At 47.0% G+C, this 23,186-nt stretch overlaps 1 long non-coding RNA gene across 1 annotated transcript; it reads right to left on the bottom strand.

Annotated features, from left to right (window-relative positions):
* Window positions 1–14,021: 14,021 nt before the first annotated feature.
* LOC140907603 (uncharacterized) lies at window positions 14,022–22,641 on the bottom strand. The gene is made up of 3 exons (XR_012157550.2): window positions 22,308–22,641; window positions 20,292–20,453; window positions 14,022–14,622 (listed from the first exon to the last, which is right to left on the bottom strand). It is a non-coding gene; the product is annotated as an uncharacterized LOC140907603 (long non-coding RNA).
* Window positions 22,642–23,186: the final 545 nt, after the last annotated feature.

Here is a 23,186-nt window from a genome sequence, read left to right on the forward strand (position 1 = left end):
AATATCTAAACTTGCCCAAGGCAAGCCTATAATTCTATTGCATTCCAGACAGTGTGTCTCAACTACTGCCCCTCCATGGAACAATGATTTTTTACACAGAGGCCCACAGGAGGGGCAAGCCTGACACGGGGGAGGGAGGTGGAGCTGGGGTTCTTCAGCTGAGCATATGGAAAAAAGAGACAAATACAGCTCTGAAGCAGGGGGGAGGGGAGCAAGCCATTGTCACATGTAAGCTAGACATGGAGAAAGAGAGGGAGGATAGGGGATAGGGGCTGCCCAATCTGAATGCTGACAAAGCTCAGACTCGCAGAAGTGGTCAGATCAGACGAGGGAGGGCACATCTCAGGACTTTTTTTATTTTTTGAAGATCTGCAACTTTTGAGTGTTTTTAACTGTAAAGCAATTGGGCTTCAGCGATTCCTTTGCTAAGTCTGTGTACCTTGCTTTACTGCCGTGGTATCCCCAATTGGGTTAAACTAGAAGCCCAGAGTCATCACAGCTTCCATGGAACACTAGGGGAGGACATGTAAGTGGCGCTTAAGAGGTCTGAGGCACTAGTTTTGGGGTCTCGGGTGGCTAGATTGTGAGAGTCCCACATGCCAAAGAAGTGGTGTCAAATAAGTGATCTGAGCCTGGGTGTATGCCCTATATTATATGGCTGCATTAGGGAGACTGAAGGAGGAGTGAGAACAACAGCCTATCAAAGGAGAAGAAAAAATATGGCAAGTCGAACTGAAGGGAGCAGTGTCTGATTACATTACTTGTGTCTAGGGGTTTCCAATGCTGCCTCACTTCCTGCCCTGGGACCCCTGGCACCTGCCAGAGGTGGGTAAGTCTCTCTGCTCCTATGGATGACTCCACCTTGAGTGCTCTGTCAGCCCATTTTTGGAGGGCAGGGAGTTGGGGGCTTGAGTGGGCTAACGAAGGCAAGTAAACAGACAGCAAAGAGTGCTCGGGCAGGGCAGTGGAGGTAGGCAAACAAACAGCAAAAGGGGGGGCCTGGGAGGGGCAGGGGAGGTACATAGCAAAAAGAAATGGAGCATGGCGGGGTAGGTAACACACTTTCCCCCCTGCAACATGAGAGGGGGAGGAGCAGACTGTGAGGGGAAGAGGACCACCTGAGGCAGGGAGGAGCAGTGAACTGCAAGGGGAAGGGGACCACAGAAGAGGAAGCGGGGGAGAACAGTGAACTGTGAGGAAGATGGGGACCCCATGTGAGACTGGGAGGGTGGCAAACTGTGTGGGGGAGAGGTTAGTGAGCAGGTAGGGGTGGAGGAGGAGGCCCCCCAGCCCAATGCAAATTGCAGGGAAGGGAGTGGGGGAATTCTCCCAACCCATGCAGCTGAGACAGGGGATAATATGGAGCCTGTTTCCCTCGAGGTGGGGAGGGCCAGTGCTGAGTCAGAGAGAGTTGGGACCCACTCTTTTAGCCTTTTCAAAGGGTAACAAACTAAATCCTATCAAACCCAACTCTGACCATTTATTGTGACTGTGATTTAAAGGTTTCAGAGTAACAGCCGTGTTAGTCTGTATTCGCAAAAAAAAAAAAAGGAGTACTTGTGGCACCTTAGAGACTAACCAATTTATTTGAGCATAAGCTTTCATGAGCTACAGCTCACTTCATCGGATGCATACTGTGGAAAGTGTAGATCTTTTTATATACACACAAAGCATGAAAAAATACCTCCTCCCACCCCACTCTCCTGCTGGTAATAGCTTATCTAACATGATCACTCTCCTTACAATGTGTATGATAATCAATTTGGGCCATTTCCAGCACAAATCCAGGTTTTCTCACCTCCCCCCACCACACACACAAACCCACTCTCCTGTTACCAGTGAGTGTAAAGTGAGTGATCACTTTAGATAAGCTATTACCAGCAGGAGAGTGGGGTGGGAGGAGGTATTTTTTCATGCTTTGTGTGTATATAAAAAGATCTTCTACACTTTCCACAGTATGCATCCGATGAAGTGAGCTGTAGCTCACGAAAGCTTATGCTCAAATAAATTGGTTAGTCTCTGATGTGCCACAAGTCCTCCTTTTCTTTTTGTGATTTAAAGGTGTTTAACTTGCCCTATTTGAGGCTGTAAACCCTTCAGGGTAGCGAGATGATCTGCCTATCTGTACAGCAACTAACACATTAGGGCCCCACATGTGAGTGAAAGATCATGGTGCTACCATAATATAAATGTTAAATAATAATGAACACAGAACTAAAACAGCAATTGCTTCCTGCTGCTTGAAGTTAGATCTAAATTATTAAAAATCTCTTTAATCTCATTATCATATTTACTAAAAAAGTCCAGAAAAGCTTATGTGTTATTGGACAAACAGAATAAGGTACCTAATTTTAAAAAGATAGTACATGTGGTAAAAAGGGATACACATAGATAACCCCAAATAGGCAGGTATGCAGGTTAAATACCCATACCTGGCCTGGATCTACCGGCTCAGAGTGGTGCAAAGGGGGCCATGCTATGGGCCTGAATGTATCCCAAATGCTCATGATTGTGTTTAGCATGCCATGTCCTATCTAATCACATTTTTAAAACTCTTGAATTTAGTACTCATGGAAGGTGATGGATAGTCAGTTCGGGAGTTTATCCTTAGGGCAGGTACAGAACATGTATTCAAAGTATCAGCTTCCCCACATTATGCCACTGCTATGAACTGGAGTGACCCTCTCTAGGAGTGAACTAGTAGTCTATACCCCATGCCCATTAAGTCCATTCCCTTTCTACTGAGGCTACCAACTAGTGCTAATTGCAGTGGTGGTTTTATGATGTGGATACTTGTCTGCTAGGACTGGCTACCAAATGCCAACAACTTTAAACCGTATCAATCAATGGGAGAGGGCAGATTTGGACCAGTGATCTCAGGGTAGAAGTCCAACCTAATTCTCCTCAGCAATTGCATTTTGTAGCCTTGTTCTTGTCCATGGTTTGTTTTGTAGGTCTGTGGTTTGGGCTCCAGTTCCTTCAAGTTAAAATAATGTTTGATTTTTCTTTAATTCCGTATACTGGATGTGGTTAAGCAGCAATGCTTAGTCTGGTTATCTGTATGACACGAATGCAAGCAAGATGAAAGCACATAGCAAAGAAATGTGACAGCTTAAGCTTCACAGAAGGGAGAAAATAATTCTCCAGACAGGGTATGGGGCGGGGGTTGTTTTATTGCTTTGAGTTACTGGTTGGTTAAGTGAATTGAATTTTGTTGTGTGTGAGCACATACTGTTAGGCGGTTATTTTTGTATGGATTAAGGCTTTGGCTACACTAGAATTTTTGTCAGTAAAACTTTTGTCCATCAGGGATGTGAAAAAAAATAACCCCAACACTCCCCTGCTCGACAAAAATGCCCGCGCGGACAGCGCTATGTCCGCAGGAGACACTCTCCTGCTGACATAGCTACTGCTGCTCATTAGAGGTGGCTTAATTATACCAGCAGGAGAGCTCTCTCCCGCCAGCAGAGAGTGGCTACATGAGAGGTCTTACAGCGGTATAGGCAGCTACAGTGGTACAGCTGCGCCACTGGCAGGTCTATAGCACAGAAAGACCCTGATTCCAAATAACTGTCAGCACAGTTGTGAACAGGTAACTTTTGCTATTTAAATTAAAAAATAAATACTAGCCTAGAACAAGGAAGATTACTACTGATCTGCCAGGGTCCTAAATATAGTAATCATCTTGGTAAAGGAACCCAAACAAATGATACGTCAATGCAACTCTCTCAAACTGCAACAATACTAGTTTAAATAAAATAAATAAATGGCTGTTTGGTATGAACCACATCTAAGCGTTATTTATGTACTTAAAAATGTATTTAGAAGCCTAATTTTAAGATCCAAATAAAAAAAACATTGTTATTATAATTATATGGTTGTATCTTGAGAAATGTAAGCCTCATTCTAATTTTAAGTTGTGACAGGCCCTGATTCCCTTGGAATCTCGGTTTCAAATCACAGGACTTCATCCTCCTGAGAAGTGTTCCACGCAGTTAACCGAGTGTAGAATTGGATGAAATCCTGAAAACTGAGGTCTTGTCAACTGTGCGTGGATATTAAAGTCCAATAGCACTTTAACAAGAGAAATCGTTAGGGAGTAGTAAATCCTTACTATTCCCCATGCCACCTTCTATGAACCAATGTTAGTCAGTTTCTGCATTCCACCCCATAAGTGGATGTATCAGTGCTGAAACTGGAGGAACGGGCGGGGGAGACTCACCCAAAAATGATTAGCTTGCTCCATTTTTTTCTCCCTCCTGCCAGTTACACGGTAGGCATGAGCACCCACGACAACTCTGACAATACTACTTCGTAATAGGGGCCCTGCTCTGCCCCCATCTTCTTCCCCACAGAACCTGCAGTGTTCTCCAGGTGTGATCTCAGTAAAGATTTATTTCAAGTCCCCTTCACCAATATCACCACACTCCCCCATGCTCCCTCCTATTTACGGTGTTTGTCAAGATTTAGGCCTTCTCAACAAGACCTGAAGGAAACAGAGGCCTCGCAACTCTGAGCAACTAGCCCTGTTCCTCCCTCTCTCTTCTTTGCAGTGCCTTCCTGTGCCTCTTTTATCAGCCCTGAGCTAATGGGGCCAAATGAGCTCTTACCCTACCCAGCCTGATTGTATCATTAACCCCTATCAGCTTCTCCTGGTAAACTTACTAGCTCCTAAGTGATCAGAATGCAGGTCTGCCAGCCACCTAGCCCTGGATTCCCAACAGGGACTCACTCCCTGCAGTCACCCTGCCTCACTGGCTGGGAGCCTGTTGCTGACATTGAGTAAGAGGAGCTGCTGCTGCTGGACTGAGTAACTTTATCATCTCTGTTACCTCCTGGGCCTGCAGTGGTCGCTACTGTCTCTAAGGGGGGAGCAGCGTGAAGCCCTCCCCTCAGTCCCTCCACCACTGCTACCCCTCTACCGCCCTCAAACACCATCTGGGACTGCCTCCACTCCTTAGCCTAGCCACTCGTCTCGACACTGCTTCCACCTGGGACTTTATCAGCAGAGGTGAGGAGTGACTTTTGTTTGCAAGCACATGTGCCCCCTTCCCTCCCCTAGACTTGCCTTCCCCCAGCTGCCCTAGGCTGGAGGGCTTCCCTCCCTGCCCCCCACCATCTGTTTGCATTGAAGGAGAGGAGACTCCCCAGAAGACCGTAAGGGGATTACTGCTGTCGAGCCTGCCACTGTGCCCCCTGCCATGGTCCAGCGGGTGGATCCTGCTGAGGAGGCCATGGCAGACGAGGGGGTTGGTATGGCCCTCCCTCCTGGTATCCCTTCTGAGAAGGCATCAGAGGGAGTCACCCTGCCCCTTTGTCATCCGCGCCCCCTTTCAGTGCCAAGGTGGATGTCGCTCCGGTCACTAACAGGGAGGATCCTGTGGTGGTAGGTTGGGACTTCTACTCCGTCTTTGAGGAGATCGAGGCCCTAAGTCTGACCCCTGTCACCCCGTGGGAGGATGAACCCCTGCCAGCAGGCCCCAGTCTGGGCAATGACTTTGTTGCATCGTTCCCTCCTCCTCTTTGTCCCTTTCCCCAGACCACCGCCCCTGCTCTCGCTCTCGGGGCACTCCTGGGCTCATCCGCCTGCCCGGCCGCAGATGGCACCCATTTCAAGGCCGCCCAGAGGCAGATTAAAGTTTCCTGGGGCTCCTCCCCACCCCTTCTGCCTACGGTCTCACCCACAGCCCCATTCCATTCTGCCCCTTCCCCAGGGTCTGCCCCTGTCCACCTAGGGTTCCCCCCATTCCACACTGCACACTGCAACCCATTTTCTCCTTTCTGAGCCCCCCCACACTGAGGTCCCATGACTGGAGAAGCTCTGTTCCCCCGCAGAGAGCTGCTACCAGAGAGCGGGGTCGGGATGCAGGGGCTCTGGGCATGGGCCCCGTTGGCCCAATGGCTAATCCTCCTCTGAGGCCGCACAGCCCATTGTGGCACCCAGGCCTGGCATCATAGAGGACCGCCTACCCACATCCATCTCCTTGACACCTGTGCCCGGTCAAGCGGTGCTGCACCCTGGTGGCCATAAGAACGGTCATACTGGGTCAGACCAAAGATCCATTTAGCCCAATATCCTGTCTTCAGAAAGCGGCCAATGCCAGGCGCTCCAGAGGGAATGAACAGAACATGTAATCCTCAAGTAATCCATCCCCTGTTGCCCATTCCCAGTTTCTGGCAAACAGAGGCTAGGGACACCATCCCTGCCCATCCTGGCGAATAGCCATTGGTGGACCTATCCTCCATGAATTTATCTAGTTCTTTTTCGAACCCTGTTATAGTCTCAGCCCAGCTGCTGAGGCCCCTTGTCCTCATTCCATTCCCATCCCCGTCACTAGTCCCACCCCTTCCCCTTTCCTCTTCCACTTGCCATGCTACTGCCACCCCCAGGGTTGTCCTGTTTCTCTTCTCTGTTGACAACCCCCTGGGAAGTGGTTTTGTATTTCCCTCTCCCAGTCCACTCGGAGCTGCTGTTCTCCCTCTGCCACCACCCCTTGTGCCCAGGACTGAGACAGGCTGCACAGCGCCAGCGAAACAGGCTCCATGCTGGGGATCCGCCTCCTGTTTTCCCATCTCCGCAGGCCATGGGGCCATTTCAGGGATCCAGCCAGAGGATGACCCCCAGGCGCTGAGGGTCAAGCTGTGCTGCTTCCTGGTGGACATCCCTGGCTCCAAGAGTGAGGTGCAGCTTGCTGTCCAGTGCTGGGGGGATTTACACTTCATTCTCTGGGCTGTGATGGCCATTTTGGAGAAGGGTAGGGGGACCAGGAGGCAGGATGCCATGGCCTACCAGTGGGCCTGCAGCTTCTATGACTCCCTGGTTGCTGCAGGTCCCAGCGAGAGCTGGTGGCACTCCTGCCCACAAGGATCTTCCTCTGCCCCTGTGATGAAGCTGACCACCATTGCCACCTCGAACACCTGGGGCTGTAGGGTGGGTCTCCACAGGTACCAGGTGTTCTCCTTCATTTGGGATAGGGAGGAGATCCATGTGATCTTCCTGCAGGAGACCCACATGGACCCAGCCACCAATGCCAGCTGGCAGCTGGAGTGGGAGGGACAGGGTGTGCTCCAGCCACCTCACTGCTTTTTCAGGCATGGTGGCCACACTATTCTCCCCCAACATATGGCCAGAGGTGCTTGGGGTTGCCAAGGTCATGCCGGGTCACCTGCTGTACTTTCTGGGCCTGTGTAGAGGAGCTGACACTGAACCTTGTCAACGTCTGTGCCCTAATACCCGGCCCAGAACAGGTTCTCTTCTTTCAGCCAGCGTCAACCTTCCTTGGCTCCTCGCAAGTGCCATGTCCTGGGCAGGAATTTCAATACCACCCTATACAAGTGGGACCGCTCAGAGACCAAGAGGTATCCAGCTGCCACGGATGTCCTCAGGGAGATCATAGACCATCACTCACTGGTGGACATCTGGTATGACCACCACCCAGATGACAATTCCACCTTCATCTACATCTGGGTGGAGGATGCTTGGTCATGCCACTCCTGGTTGGACTGAATTTATTTGCCTCACCTCCATCTCTTGCGGGCTCACTCCTCCAGCATCTGGCTGACTCCATTATCATATCATCACCTGCTGGCTGTGATGGCCTCTCTCACCTAAGAGAGGCTAGGATTGGCCTATTGGCATTTTAATAGCTTGTTGGGGGCTATGGGCTTCCTGGCATCCTTCCAGGAGTTCTGGCTGGTCTTTCCCTCAGCGCAATGGTGGTGGGATGTGGGGAAGGTTAGCACTTTGCTCTTCTGCCATGACTACGCATGGGGGGTCAGTCAGGGGAGGGAGGCAGTAATAGGGCAGCTGGAGCAGGAGGACTTGGAGCTGGAGAGGCATCTGGCCACCCGCCCTGTCCCCCTGCGGAGTGTGCCAGGAGAAGTAGGAGGAGCTCCAGGCTCAGGGTGGCTTTGTTCGATCCTGCATCCGCCTCTTTCAGGAGATGGATCATGGTTCTCGCTTCTTCTATGCCCTGGAGAAAAAGAGGGGGGCCAAGAAGTATGTCACCTGCCTCCAGGTGGGTGATGATATCCCCCTTACAGATCCATTGGAGATATGGGGGAGGGCCAGGGCCTTCTATGTCAGCCTCTTCTCCCCAGATCTGACCAATGCCTGTGGGGTATTCTGAAATGGACTCCCGACGATCAGCACGGGTGACTCAGACCAGCTGGAGTTGCCTCTCACTCTGGCTGACTTCTCGGAAGCCCTCCATCTGATGCCTACTAATTAATCCCGGGCATCACTGAGCTGACCATGGAGTTCTACCACACGTTCTGGGACACCCTTGGCCTGGATCTCACCATCATCTGGGCTGAGTCCTTAGGGAGTGTGGTGTTCCCCCTGACATGCAGGCAGACCGTGCTCGCTCTGCTACCCAAGACGGGGGACCACTGTGATCTTCGGAACTGGCGTCCTGTCTTGCTCCTCAGCACGAACTACAAGGTTGTAGCAAAGGCCACCTTGCTGTGGCTGTGGTCCATGCTGGTGGTCCAGGCCAGTCCATCCTACCCAGACCTACACTGTCCTGGGCTGTACCTTCTTTGATCATCTTTATCAAGTCCAGCACCTTCTTTTATTTGGGTATAGGGATGGCATAGGGATTCGCCCTCCTGTCCCTGGACCAGGAGAAACCCGTGGTCCACCATGTTGAATGCTATCTCCCAGGCACTCTGTGTGCATTTGGCTTCCGGCCCCATTTTGTGGGCTTTCTCTAGGTGCTGTACACCTCTGCAGAGTGTCTGGTCAAGCTCCACTGGACCCTTACCAAACCCATCATCTTAGGTCAAGGGGTGCATCAAGGCTGCCTGCTGTCAGGCCAACTGTACACTCTAGCCATTGAGCCCTTCCTCTGTTTCCTCCGCAGGAGGTTGATGGAGTTGGTGCTCAACAAGCCAGAGTTGTGGGTAGTCCTGTCAGAGTATGCTGATAATGTGCTCCTCATGGTTCAGGACCTGGGTGACCTGACATGGCTGGGAGCCTACCAAGCTGTCTACTTGGCAGCCTCCTCTGCCTGGTCAACTGGGTCAAGAGCTCTGGCCTGATGGTCTGGGACAGGTGGCAGGCAGGTCCCTCCCACCTGTGCTCTAGGCCATCTGGTGGAGCACGGATCTGCTGCTCTATCTGGGCATTTACCTTTCCGTCATCCATCTCTCCCCACCAGAGAACTGGCATGATTTGGAGGGCAGGGTGACTAAGTGGTTGTGGAGGTGGACAGGACTGCTCTGGTGCCTTTCCCTGCGGGAGAGGGCACTGGAGCTCAGAGGTGCTGGAACAATTTGTAGAGTGGGAGCGCTGAGAGCCATTGAACCAAACTGTAAATCCGGTATATAATAGAAACCACTTCAAGCCAGGGGAGGCTGCAGCACCGCCCGCACCCTGAGTTGCAGCACCTATAGTGGAGCTTAACCAGCTGGGTCCATGCTTTGGCACCGGCTCAAAGCCCTGGGTACCTTGGCCTGCTTCCAGAGGTTAACTCTGGAGTTCTTTTGGCTGGGGCTGCAATTGGTATCTGCAGGGGTTCTGAATCATCCCCTGAAGAAGGGGGGACAGGGCCTGCTCTGCCTCTGCAGTCGGGTCCATGTCGTCCACTTCCAGGCCTTGCAGAAACTCCTTTATGGTGCAGGAAGTCCGGCATGGAGCATGCTGGCACATGCCTTCCTCCACCACCTCTGAGGGCTCTGGTACAACTGGCAGCTCTTTTACCTCCATTCAAGGGATCTTCTGCAAGACCTCTCTGAGCTCCAGTCTTCTACCAGGACCTCCTCCAGACCTGGAAGCTGGTCTCGGTGACCAGGTCTGTGGTGGGTACCAAGGGGGAAGATCTCCTCACAGAGCCCCTCTCACACAACCCCCACCTTGGTGTGCAGGTGGCGGAGTCCTCAGTATGCTGGAGGTTGGTCCTGGCAGATACCACCAGGACCATAGACTTCCTGAACGATGACTAGGGGGACTGGGTGGATCCCCTGGTGCTTGGCCAGTGCATGGGGCTCCCCACCCATCATGTCCCCCAGCGCATACTCAAGGCTGCCCTCCCCTTAGGCCTTCATGAGCGGGTTCTGTGGGAGGGTGCTCCCTGCATGCCCCTGGCCCTCTGTACTTTGTCAGCAGTCCTGCGAGCCCCCTGGCCACTCCCCAGCATAACCCAAGCCAGCTGCGTGAGCTGCAGCTGGTTCATTTCCAAACCATGCCTAGGACACAGCTGTATATGTTCATACTCCATAACTTTCATTTCCTCACCCTTGTGTCCCACCCCGACACCAAGTGTTGGGACCTCCTACTACCTGTGGAGGGTGAGGAGCCCCAGTGGGCCAGCCTGTATTCCACCTTGGCCCACTAGGGATATTAGTTGGTGGCTCCTTCATGGAGCCATGAGCATGGGCATGTACTTGGCGTGGTTCACCCCACCGCTTCTGGACACTGACCACTTCTGCGGCGTGAGGGAGACCCTGGTGCACATTTATATAGAATGTGCCAGGTTGCAGCCCCTTTTCCAGCTCCTCTAGAATCTTCTCATTCAATTCTGGCTGCACTTTCCCCCACACCTCCTAATATATGTAAACTCCATCCATGGCCCCACGAATTTGCGAGAACTCCTCATCAACCTCCTCCTGGCACTGGCCAAGGTGGCCATCCGCCATACCAGGAGGAGGATGCTGGACAGGGAGGTGCTCTGAGACTGAGGGAGGAACATAAATAGGCCCTATAGATCATGTGTCAGGGCAGAGTTCTTCTGGGCTGTGTCCACTGGCTCCCTGCACACCTTCAAGGAGGAGGGGACGCTGTCCGGGGTTCTCTGCTCGGTGTCACCTTCTGCCTGCCTGATTTTGACCCTGTGACACTCACGCTTGTGCTTGTTTTCAATATTTGTTGCCCCCCGAACTTGCTTGAGCCCTGGGTCCAGTCGCTCCTTCCCTTAGACTGGGGGAGGGACATTCAGATGTGCGCGGGCTTGTGCCCACCCACCCCGCTGGGACGTCAATAGGTACTCATTCCCTGCACCCTATTATACAACTATTGCCTCCTAGTTTGTGCACTGGGCTGTGTGTCAGTGGTGTGAGGGCATGTGAAGTGCTTCGGGATCCTTCAGGCTGAAAGGCACTATACAAACATAGCTGCCTGTTTTAAAAGACTATGTAAATACCTTTTATAGAAGATGGTTTCCGGGATTCACTTCCAATCACTTACTCCCCGCAGCCTGTTTCTGTCTAAGCTGCAGCTTCTTGCTAGGTAAAGGTTTTACTCCTCCTTGACCTTGCATATTTTTCTGGGTCAGGCCTTGTGTGCTACTAGTTCATATTCCAGATTTTCTTCCCTACTCTGTGCCAACCCCAGCGTTTTGCCTCTTCCTCCTTGGACTGCACCTGCTGTGCTGTGCTTTCTGTAGCACCTTATTATATATAATTGCCTGCCAGCAGTCTGTAGGCCCTCTGTGTCTTTCTTGACTTCCTGTCACTGCAGCTGGCAGAGGAGGCAAATAATGTAAATGCCCTGGATAAAGCACACAGGAACAGTTGCTAATTATTAGAAGTTATAATTATGAGACTGATTCTCGACATGCTGTGCAGCTACAAAACGAGCAGTAAAAATTTTAATTCTCACTAGCCAACAGCAGCAGCAGTATTATTATTATTATTCCAAGACAAAAGTGCATTAAAATGGAGTTAAGATTGAGAGTATGTGTCAGTAATTTAAGGGTAAAAATAATTACAGGGATGTTGTAATTATCCTAAACCAAGCATTACAAACCCAGGACTTTCAGAGTTAAGATTACTTAAAAGAAATCCAGACATGTTAAGGTATGGAAATCCATAGTTCAAGCCCCCAGACAACTTAACTTTGCCTTGTAGGGATGTCATGCGATATCCATATGATCATGATTAAGGGATTTTAGTGTTTGTGTAACCCACACATCGCCTGGGTGTGCTGTTCTGTCCCATCTAGTGGCACCGAGGCCACTTAGAGAGAGAGATTAATGAGTCTGCTCTACAGCCTTAGGTAATAGCCAGTTTGCTTTTAGCTCATGCAGTAGTGGCTCATGCATATAGCTACCAGAGGTCACAGGTTCTATCGCGCCCACCAACAAGTGTTACATTTGCAATCTGTAATTAGAGTAAACTGACTTTGAAAGGCACATTAGAATTTTTTGGTTGTTTCTCCCCCCGCGGCGTCACTACAGGGAAGAATTAAGGATAACTCTGGTCGGAATAGCTGGTGAAAGGTAGTAAGTCACACAAGCTGGACCACAGTCTATCTGTTTGTGACTTCTGAATGCTGGAGGGATGAATATATGCCTGTCTACATCACTGGTTACTTGTGTTTTTCAGCTAGGGATAACAGAAACAGTTAATAGTAACTATGATTACAAATAGTAACTATGACAAAGGCAGGAAACGTTCACTACTATGAACTGTGCACATGCTGAGATTATTTGGAGTTATTTTACAATTTACATCTTACTTTTTTATATATGGAAAGGACTATGGCCCTGATTCTGCAGCTTCTTGCACATGGGTGGATTTTTGTGCCTTCACAGGCCCACAGTGAACTTCATGGGATGATGTGTGGGCAACAACAGTCCACCTGAGTGTTGTGAATTCCAGGATGGAGGTCTATGTCTATATAAGGCCAGATCCTGATCACATTGAAGTCAATGGCAAAATTTACATTTTCACTGGGAATGGTATTTTGCCCAGAAAATATACAGTGCACACTGTAAACACCTTCAAACCAATTTATCATGTACTGCTACAAGTATATCAGTGCAATGCTGAGTTTGAGGATTTAAAAGCAAACCCATCAGAAAATTCAGAAATTCTACCACAGCAACCATTATTTGCTGCTGTTATACCAATGTAATGTTTGGCACTTCAGAACTATATTTATAATTATATTATTGCTTTAATACAGTATGTATGGTGGAATGTGGCTCGGTAGTAGATGCAGTGGAAACAATCATTTTTAATTTCTTAACTTTTATGCATTTACACCCTCATTTATGCATTGAAATTCCTAGTTGGGGTTTGTTTTGTAAGAAAAAAAATTCCTACTTGATATTTCACTAAATTGTTTGTTTTCATATTGTTTGTCTTTCCCCAGGTATTGTTGTACTATTTAGTTTGATGCTCTGCTAGCAGAAAATAGTTGTCCAATTTTTTGGCTCCTTATATTTAGTCATCCTTCTCATTATATGTGAAAAGTCACATATAATCTTTGTTAATTCTGATATTTACTAGGAATTGAGTTGTCTTTGTTAATATAAAATTGATTTAATAAATACAAGGAAAGGACAAAATATTGTTCTCCTTGTTATATAATTACCATTCAGATCCTTCTGTCAAGTCCATGAGCTGTAAGTTTGACAGGAAAGACAGCAGGGCAGTCTTATTCTAACTAATAAGTAATACTTCATTAGTACACACATCAGAATAAAAATACTGCAACTATAGTAGGATATAATTGTCTGGCTATTATGGCATACTACCACTAGATGGCAGTGTAACAATTCACTATATTATGGAAACAGGTTGAGCTCCAAGCCTTATTCTTCCAAAAATTTAGTGAGATGATATTTCATGGGTTACTGTCTTCAGTTAAAGTATTTGTATTTAAAAACAGCCATGGAAGTTGTCAAGGTTCCTTCCCCACTCTGAACTCTAGGGTACAGATGTGGGGACCTGCATGAAAGACCCCCTAAGCTTATTCTTACCAGCTTAGGTTAAAAACTTCCCCAAGGTACAAACTTTGCCTTGTCCTTGAACAGTATGCTGCCACCACCAAGTGTTTTAAGCAAAGAACAGGGAAAGAGACCAGTTGGAGACGTCTTCCCCCAAAATATATCCCCAAGCCCTACACCCCCTTTCCTGGGGAAGGCTTGAGAATAATCCTCACCAATTGGTACAGGTGAACACAGACCCAAACCCTTGGATCTTAAGAACAATGAAAAATCAATCAGGTTCTTAAAAGAAGAATTTTAATTAAAGAAAAGGTAAAAGAATCACCTCTGTAAAATCAGGATGGTAAATACCTTACAGGGTAATCAGATTCAAAACATAGAGAATCCCTCTAGGCAAAATCTTAAGTTACAAAAAGATACAAAAACAGGAATATACATTCCCTCCAGCACAGCTTATTTTACCAACCATTAAACAAAAGAAAATCTAACGCATTTTCTAGCTAGGTTACTTACTAACTTAACAGGAAGTTAAGGCTTGCATTTCTGATCTGTTCCCGGCAAAAGCATCACACAGACAGACAGAACCCTTTGTTTCCTCCCCCCTGCCTCCAGATTTGAAAGTATCTTGTCCCCTCATTGGTCATTTTGGGTCAGGTGCCAGCGAGGTTACCTTAGCTTCTTAACCCTTTACAGGTGAAAGGGTTTTGCCTCTGGCCAGGAGGGATTTTATAGCACTGTATACAGAAAGGTGGTTACCCTTCCCTTGATATTTATGACAGAAGTGTTGAGAATTCTTCAAGTAACTATAAAAATCTGTAGAACAATATTAATCTATGAATGCCAATATTGGTGCTTGGAATGCCTATAAAGTACTGCAGGTGTCCCACGGCAGGTACTCTTTGACAAGGTCATCTCTTCTCAACACATCTGCTTGGTGGTGGACTTAGCCCTATCATTCAGACAGGGAGAAAAAGAGGTAAACAAGGAGAGAGAATCATTAAGGGGAACAACATATAAGGGAAGATGCAACGGATAAGGGGGAAAGGAACATCTCAAAAGAAAGGGGATGCTGCTATGGCGTATTAAAAATATTGACCCAAATTCTGCTTTTGATCCCACTGATAGAAAACCATCAGGAAATTAACATGTCGATGTAAGAAAGGGAAAGACACAAGGAGGGGAAAAAAAGGGGAAAAGAAAAAACAAAACATGAAAAAAGAGAGAAGTTTTAGGACAGAAGGAACTGAAGATGTCAAAAAAAAAGGAGAAAAGACACACAATGCAAAGCCTGTATTAGGGTCGTGAACTGTCATTTATTTAGCCATCTAGCAGCAATATTTTGCTAACAAAAATCGAATCAAGTTGTTGTTCCCTCTTGGGTATGATGGCCTGTATTTTTAAAAAATTCCATACTACCACAGCAGGTAACCTTTATTTCTAAGTGTCATGTCCTGACAATAATTAAAATAAACTGGAGATCACCAGAATGCAACTGCAGGTACTTTAGCAGAGCTATTGTAATTTTAGTGCAAAAATAGCCACATCAGTGTATTACGTTTTCCTTATGTTCACCTGTGTTTCCACCTGTAATAGTCTGATGTAAGAGTATTCTGGACCTTACTTTTCTATCTCTACTGTTCTTTCCATTAGATTGTTGCAAGGCTGCACCAATGCTTGCTTTCTTTTTTGAGGGTGTGTCAAGTCTTCATGTTCAGTTTTGAAGCAGCAACTTTGGAGCCCATTATGTGTATGTGGTGGAACAAGAGCAGGTAGCTCAGAAACATCATATAATTATACTATAATGCAATTTTTTTTCTTGGATCCATTGATATCTGTGCATTTTTTTCAACTTGGTAAAGATCAGTTTTAACATTTCCTGTGTTTTGATTCATGCTACGATGCTCTAGATCAGTGGTTCCCAAACTTATTCCACCACTTGTGCAGGGAAAGCTCCTGCCGGACCTGGCCGGTTTGTTTACCTGCCGCGTCTGCAGGTTCAGCCGATCGTGGCTCCCACTGGCCATGGTTCACTGCTCCAGGCCAATGGGAGCTGCTGGAAGCGGCATAAGCCGAGGGACATACTGGCCGCCGCTTCCAGCAGCTCCCCTTGGCCTGGAGCAGTGAACCGTGGCTAGTGGGAGCGGCGATCGGCCGAACCTGCGGACACGGCAGGTAAACAAACTGACCTGGCCCAGCAGGGGCTTTCCCTGTACAAGCGGCAGAAGAAGTTTGGAAACCACTGCTCTAGATACACTTAATCCTGCATTAGCACAGGCAGATGGACTAGATGACCTCTTGCAGTTCCTTCCAGTGCTATATTTCTATATTTATTATGAAGAAGAATTATATCCAGGCATCTGATAGCAATTGATAATGTCAGGGACCATACCAGTTAGGACTAGCTGCTGGCCTGCTCCCTGACTACCTTTGCTGCTAGGCAACCAATCAGGCTCCCCAGCAGGGTTACTGACTATCAGCTGGCTTGGCTGAGTACAAAAAAGAGTGTGGAGTGGCTCCATGGATACTGCACAGATGGCTGTTGCAGATCCACTCAGGCTGGAGATGGTACACAGATGGTCTTCAGACAATGAAATCTGAAAAAAAAAACCTGCTATTCGTTCAACATGTTACTGTACAATGTATCTTTTAAATTTCACAAATATAATAAACTCACCACCCTGCTTTGTCCTTGAAGTTTAAGACCATTGATATGTAGAGCCCAGCTGCAGGGCCTTGGAACTAAAAGAGTGGCCACTGCCCCTGACTGGCTTATCAGCGTGCCCTCTGTGGCAGGCCAGGGGCCGCTCACTGTGTGCCCTGCCTACAACTGCCCCTGCTCTGCTCCAGCTCCTGTTTTGCTCCAGTGCCGCCTTCCAGCCTCTGCTCCTGCTCTTCTGTTCCCCTCCGGCTTTAGACTTCTGGCTTTGACCCGGGGCTAGGGTTGCCAACTGTCTGATCACGCAAACCCAAAGACACTTGCCCCACCCCTGCCCCAAGGCCCCGCCCATGTCCCACCCCTTCTCTGAGGCCCTGCCCCCGCTCACTCCATCCTACTTCCCTCCATTGCTCGCTCTCCCCCCGCCCCTCCCTCACGTTCACCAGGGCAGGGGGTTGGGGTGTGGGAAGGGGTGCGGGGCACAGGCTCTGGGAGGAACTTTGGGTCCAGGCTCTGGGCTGGGTCAGGGGGTTGGGGTGTGGGGGGCGGGCTCTGGGAGGGAGTCTGGGTGCAGGAGGGGGTGCAGGTTCTTGGAGGAAGTTTGGGTCCAGGCTCTGGGCTGGGGCAGAGAGTTGGAGTGTGGGGTGCAGATTCTGGGAGGAAGTTTGGGTGTGGGCTCTGGGCTGGGGCAGGGGGTTGGGGTACAGGATGGGCATCAGGAGATTGGCGCTTTCCTCGGGCAGCTCCCAAAAGCAACCAGCACATCACTCTGGCAGCAGCTCCTAGGTGGGGGAGTCAGGGGGTCTCTGTGTGCTGATGTCCTCAGGCACCGCCCCCACAGCTCCCACTGGTCACAGTTCCTAGCCAATGGGAGCTGCAGAGTCAGCACTTTGGGTCGGGGCAGTGTGCAGAAACCCCCTAGCCCCACCCCACAGGGGCTACAGGAATGGTGCTGGCCACTTCTGGGAGCGGCGCAGAGCCATGGCAAGTAAGGAAGCCTGCCTTAGCTCCACTGCCGTGCCAGACTATTAGCACCCAAAATCTCCCGGTTTGGCTAAAGTAGCCTCCGGGAGAGAGAGCTTGATTCCAGGAGACTCCTGGTGAAAGTGAGAGGGTTGGCAACCCTATCCTTGGCTCTGGCTTATGACTCTGATTGACCCTCTGGTTCTGACATTCGACTTCTGTCTCTCTGGTACTGATCCCTGGCTCCACCTCTGGCTTATGATTGTGGTTTACCTTTGGCTCTGGCCTTGGGCCTCTGACCCACTCAACTTGCAGAGCAGAAGAGAATTGGGCCCATGTGCTGCATATCAATAGTCTTAAACTTCAAGGACAAAGCAGGGTGGTGAGTTTATTATATTTGTGAAATTTAAAAGATACATTGTACAGTAACATGTTGAAAGAATAGCATTTTTTTTTAGATTTCATTGTCTGAATATCATCTGTGTACCATCTCCAGCCTGAGTGGATCTGCAACAGCCATCTGTGCAGTATCCATGGAGCCACTCCACACTTCTTTTTGTACTCAGCCAAGCCAACTGATGGTCAGCAACCCTGCTGGGGAGCCTGATTGTAGAGAAGCAAAGGGGCTTGTAATTTAGTCCATTCTACAATATTTTGACTGTGATATGGTCTGTAACTAATGTGATAAACTCAGGACAGACAGCTGCAAGGGCAGGGTAGAAAACAGTCCCAGAAGGGTAAAAGGTCCTCCTCCCTATCAACTGAGGAGGGGTGACTACAGGGCAATCAGATTCAGCTGAGCGGGGTTACCAGAGATCAGTTAGGATCAGCTGAGAGAGAGTTACCTGAGGTCAATTAGGATCAGCTGATTCCAACTAAGGGCTGCCGAAGACCTTTTTAAATCATCCCCTGTTGGAGAAAGGAGGGGGAAGTTGAGCTGCCAGTAGGTGAGGAGTAGCAAGACTCACCAGGTGGGGAGACTGCATTCCCTCCCATAAGGGAGAAAAACAAGCCTAAAAAGACTGGCTGAGAGAAGGAGCGGGCTGCCCCCGTGCAGCCAAGAGGGACTGTTTTACCCGAAGCTTGTCTCACTAAGGCTACAAATAGCTGAGGCTGGTGAGACTGAGAAGGTGCCTTGCCACACTAAGGAGTTCAGTTTTCATTTTAAACCAAAGCCAATAGAGAGACCTAAATTTTACAAGCATCCGTTTTTAAAAGCAAGCCCTACAAAAAAAAACAAAACAAACAAAAAACAGGAAAGGGCAATATTCTTTTAGAAGGTCATCCAGTAGAATTCATCCTATTTGCCATCTCTGCTCTCCATTGTAATTACAACCCTGTACCTCTTCCTCTTTGAACTCTCACTTCTTGCATAACAGCAATATGGTAAGATGCTTTTGTGTATGTGATGATCCCAGTGTAGGAATGTAGGATGTGAAAAAGGATATGAGGCTATTTTAAACATCTCCCAAGGTTTTCTTCTTTCTTTTTTTTTTTAATTCTATTTTATTTCTGTTTATTGCTCAAATGTTTGCTGTTACAATTCAAATAAACTCCAAAAATGATATTAAAAAAATAAAACTGGAAGACACTAGTTGCAAAATATAAACATTGAAAATGAGTAAAAATTAAAACAAACTCAGGATCTTTAGGTGTAACACAAGGCAGCTTGACAAATAATTCATCAGTGTAATTGAAAAACTCTAATTTGAGTGGAACAGTAAAAACCACAAACAAAGTCCCTGATCCTACACTCTGCTCCACATGTACTGATCTCACCCATGCAGTGTAAAGACATGGTAGTTTGCCTGTGTGGAACAAGATGCAAGATTGTGGCCAGTATGGATACTTTGTAATGATACATAATCCCATTTCAAAATCTCTAACTCGACAAAATAACTCTGATGTACTAAATCTTTCTTTGGGCCCATTTGTTTCACACACAATGACACCCGAGAAACTAAATAACTGACTACTGAATGTCAATTTTTTCTTTATTAAAAAAATAAAAATCAAGTATTCACTAGTTACAGAGATCAGCTACAATATACGTGCCTCCTAATGATCACGTAAACCACACTTGTTGAATACACATCAAGTCTTTCCCCATTACAAGAGTAACTTTGAATGAAGAGAAGCATGTTTTTTATATATATATAGTGGGATGTGGAGGAGGAATCAGAACACAGCACTCATTTGTCTTTTGTAGCAGTTTCTGTGGCCAAGATTTTCAAAAGTGTGTAGTGATTTGGGTTGCCTCAGTACTTGGGTGTCAAATTTGAGCCTGGGTCCTGATTTTCAAAAAGTACTGAGGGAAAACAAAGCACTCTTAAGATTTTTTTTCAAGTTGTCCACTCAAAAATTGAGGCATGCGAGATTATTAAACACTTTTGAAAATCTTGTCCTATGTTTGTACTTTCAGGATCCTGTATACAGATTCAGACATATTAAGATTCCATGTTAATATGTTCAATTAATTAGGTCCTCCTAATTTCAACAGAGTGATGCTGATTTACACAAGATGAGAAATTGGACTGATAGGTTTATAGAGTAATTTCTATAGAACCATATTAAACCTATTAATTTCCAGTCTTTTATGGAAAAATGTTATAGAATTTAAGAGTATGTGGATTTTTTTCTAAATTAAAGGAAAACAAGATGTTCACTAATAGTTATTAGTCAAAACCAGAAGGATTGAATTAGACCTAACACCAATGTTTTTTTGGATCATACATATCATCACAGATCATAGATACATATTCTGAGTGTGGACATGTATAGGTTTTCCCTTAATGTCTTTCTGCTTGGATACCAAAACACGCTAGCACTAGATGTGTACACTTTGTCACATGTACATGCAGACTAGTACTGAAACAAACACAGGAACCCAATGACCCACAGAATTGCTGAAGAGTCATGCTGGAGAGTCATTGTGGGTTATGGATTGTGGCGCCATTGTGCATGAATGAAAATGTCTTATTATTTGTATTAGTACTTACATCTTTCAGTGAATTCAAAAAACGAACATTCCCCATGAATCTGGAAAGTCATGGAACTATACATAACTTTTTCCTTTTTTATTCACTGGTCAGTTGCAAAATGGAGGCTGGGCATTGTCCCTTAGATGAAAAATGAAAGCCATGTAGTCCTATTGTTTATAGCTTAAAAAAAAAGAGAGAGAGAGAGTATTGTAAAGAATAAACAACAATAACCAACATGCAGCTAGGTGTAAATGGATTGGTTTGCCTGATCTATGTTATGTGATGTCCATTCCTTTGTTATGCTAAGTATTTTCCATTTGGGTGAGATGGTATTTTTTTGTGCCCTTATGTCTACCAGCAGATCTGATCCAGACTCTAATTATGTCTATATTTAGTCCAGCTAGTCACAGCTTGTTTGTTTGCAGAGTAGATAATGATACTGTATCTTGTTCATTGTTCTACCGACATTGCATATTTAGCAACCCGGAAGAACTATGGGTGGTTATCACAAATGTTTGCTTTTTTGTTGTTGTTTTGTTTTTGTTTTTGTCTGAGGGAAAGAAAGGTCAGGTAAAATTATTATTTATGAAAAGTGCCAAATTGGTAGCCTTGAAAACTGACTACATTGTCCACAGAGCAGACATCCAGTAGTAGTACATCTGGTTCAGCCCTGAACTAGAGAGACTGTTACCCCAAAAATAGATTATGGAACACCACTATATTAACCTTTCTATTACCCCCTTAGTCTGTCCTTCCCGAGGTAGAAGTTTCTAGGGTTGTTAAGGAAACACTAAAGGACATGGATATAACCTTCCGATAAAGTAATTGACACAGGCAGTATTCTTTCCAAAACAAAGTATCTTTTATTAATGTAACTAATAATCCCTAATACACTGTATCTTAAAAATCCTAAACAAAGCACAAAATCCCTGAAACACAATCTCTTGTTGCAAATAGTTTAAATGATTCTAAGCAAAGCACTTTGTTACAAGTAGCCAGTTTGTAACAAATTGCTGACAGCAGTTCTTAAATTTGCTTTAAAAATTCCGTAAGTAAAATACGAATTAAAACACACACACACACACCCTCCTGGGTGTGGTGTTCTGTCCCATCTAGTGGCACTGCCAGCACTTAGAGAGAGAGATTAATGAGTCTGCTCTACAGCCTTAACTACAAGACAGTTGGCTTTTAGCTTATGCTGTAGAGGCTCTTATATTAAGTTCCAGAGGCCCCAGGTTCAATCCCACCCTCCGAAGACTGGGTCCATCAGTGTTACACATATTAAATACTATGCTAAACTATACTACAATAAAAATTAAAACTGTCAAGCTTACTTTACAAATCTGTTGGCATCCTTTTGAAATCACTGGTGCTGCCTTATAAATTCTTGGTATTTTTCTTTTGATCACTGTTGCTGCTCAGCTCCTGGTCAGCCACTCCAGTTTTCTTCTCTTTTTCTCTGCAGCAGCTTTTCTAACTTCTCTCCAGCAGCTCCTCTTTGGCTTCCCTTGCTGGCTTTCCTTGCTGGCTTCCATCTGCTTCCGATCGTTTGTGTGTGTCTCTCTCTCTAATTCGACTAAGGCCATGTCTACACTACCACTTATGTCAGCAAAACTTGTGTCACTCAGGGGTGTGAAAAAACACATGTACACAATGCTATGTTGGTGGGAGAATTTCTCCCACTAACATAGTTACTGTCGCTCATTGAGGTGGTTTTATTATGTTGTCGGGAGAGTTTTCTCCCATGAGCATAGAGCAGCAATACCAGTGATCTTACAACTGTGCAGCTGCATCAGTACAGCTGTGCTGCTGCAAGTTTGCTAGTGTAGACATGGTCTAAGAGTGATAAGACCACCTCTATTGGTCAGAGGTTGTTCACTCTCTGTGGTAGTTGATTCCTTAAATTCTTAGTTTTTTTGAAACTGCCATTCAAGGTACTGACTGTTAAGATTTTTTTTAATGATGCTTATCAATTTATTTTGTGTTAGTTACCAAACAGCCCTCAGATAATAAAAACTTTTGATCTTTACCTACCTGAGCCAGACTATAGATGAGTCTCTGTGTCTCATTGCTAGACATCCAGATCTCCGACATACATTTCAATCCTAAATCCTTCCACATCAGAAACTAGAATTTCACTGCATAGCATTGTCTGTGGATGGAATATGGATACACCGGAACAGCCAGCATCAAATAATTAATAAAATGCTCAGTGTTTTTTTGAAAGGACTCACCATGATATTGCCATTTGTAGCAGGGTTGTTACCCTGCTCTGGCCCTGAAGAGTTAAAGCAGGCCTGGAGAGGGCTGCAGTGAGGAAGAGGAGTGAGAACAGCTGGGGGAAGCTGAGTGAGTAGCTGAGTACAGCTGTGGCCAGCTTAATTAAGGCCCAGCTGGCCCTTATAAGAGGGCAATGGGCCAGAAGCTAGGAAGGATACTCTTTCCCTGCCTTTAGAGGGAGAAGGGCCTGGCTGCTGGGGAGTGTACCTAGGTACTTACGGTGGAGCAGGGTTGGGGGAAGGCTAGAGGAACTGGGGAGCGCTGGCCTAGAAACTCCCTTGGCCTAGCGTAAGGTCAAATAGATACTGGAGTTGCAGGGGGTAGGCAAAGGCAGCAGGTCTAAACCCCCCTTGCCTGTGATGAGTGGCTTATATACTGCAGTCTGCCCCAGTGAACAGGGGCTAGATGGTGACTCCCTATACTGAGGGAGGGTGGGGGTTCCCCCAGGGAGGGGAGACCCAGACTGAGGGGGTACTGCCAGGGGGAAGAACTCTAATCTAGAAGGGGACCGGGAGGGGCACAGGGCAAGCGGCAGGCAGGACACCAACTGGCAGAGGGTGCTTCTGGCTGAAAAGAGCTAATTCCCTGGACAACCAGTAGGAGGTGCTGCAGCGGTGAGTCATTGCCTTGCCA

Source organism: Lepidochelys kempii, chromosome 2 (assembly GCF_965140285.1).
Source record: "Lepidochelys kempii isolate rLepKem1 chromosome 2, rLepKem1.hap1, whole genome shotgun sequence".
NCBI classification, from domain to species: Eukaryota; Metazoa; Chordata; order Testudines; family Cheloniidae; genus Lepidochelys; species Lepidochelys kempii.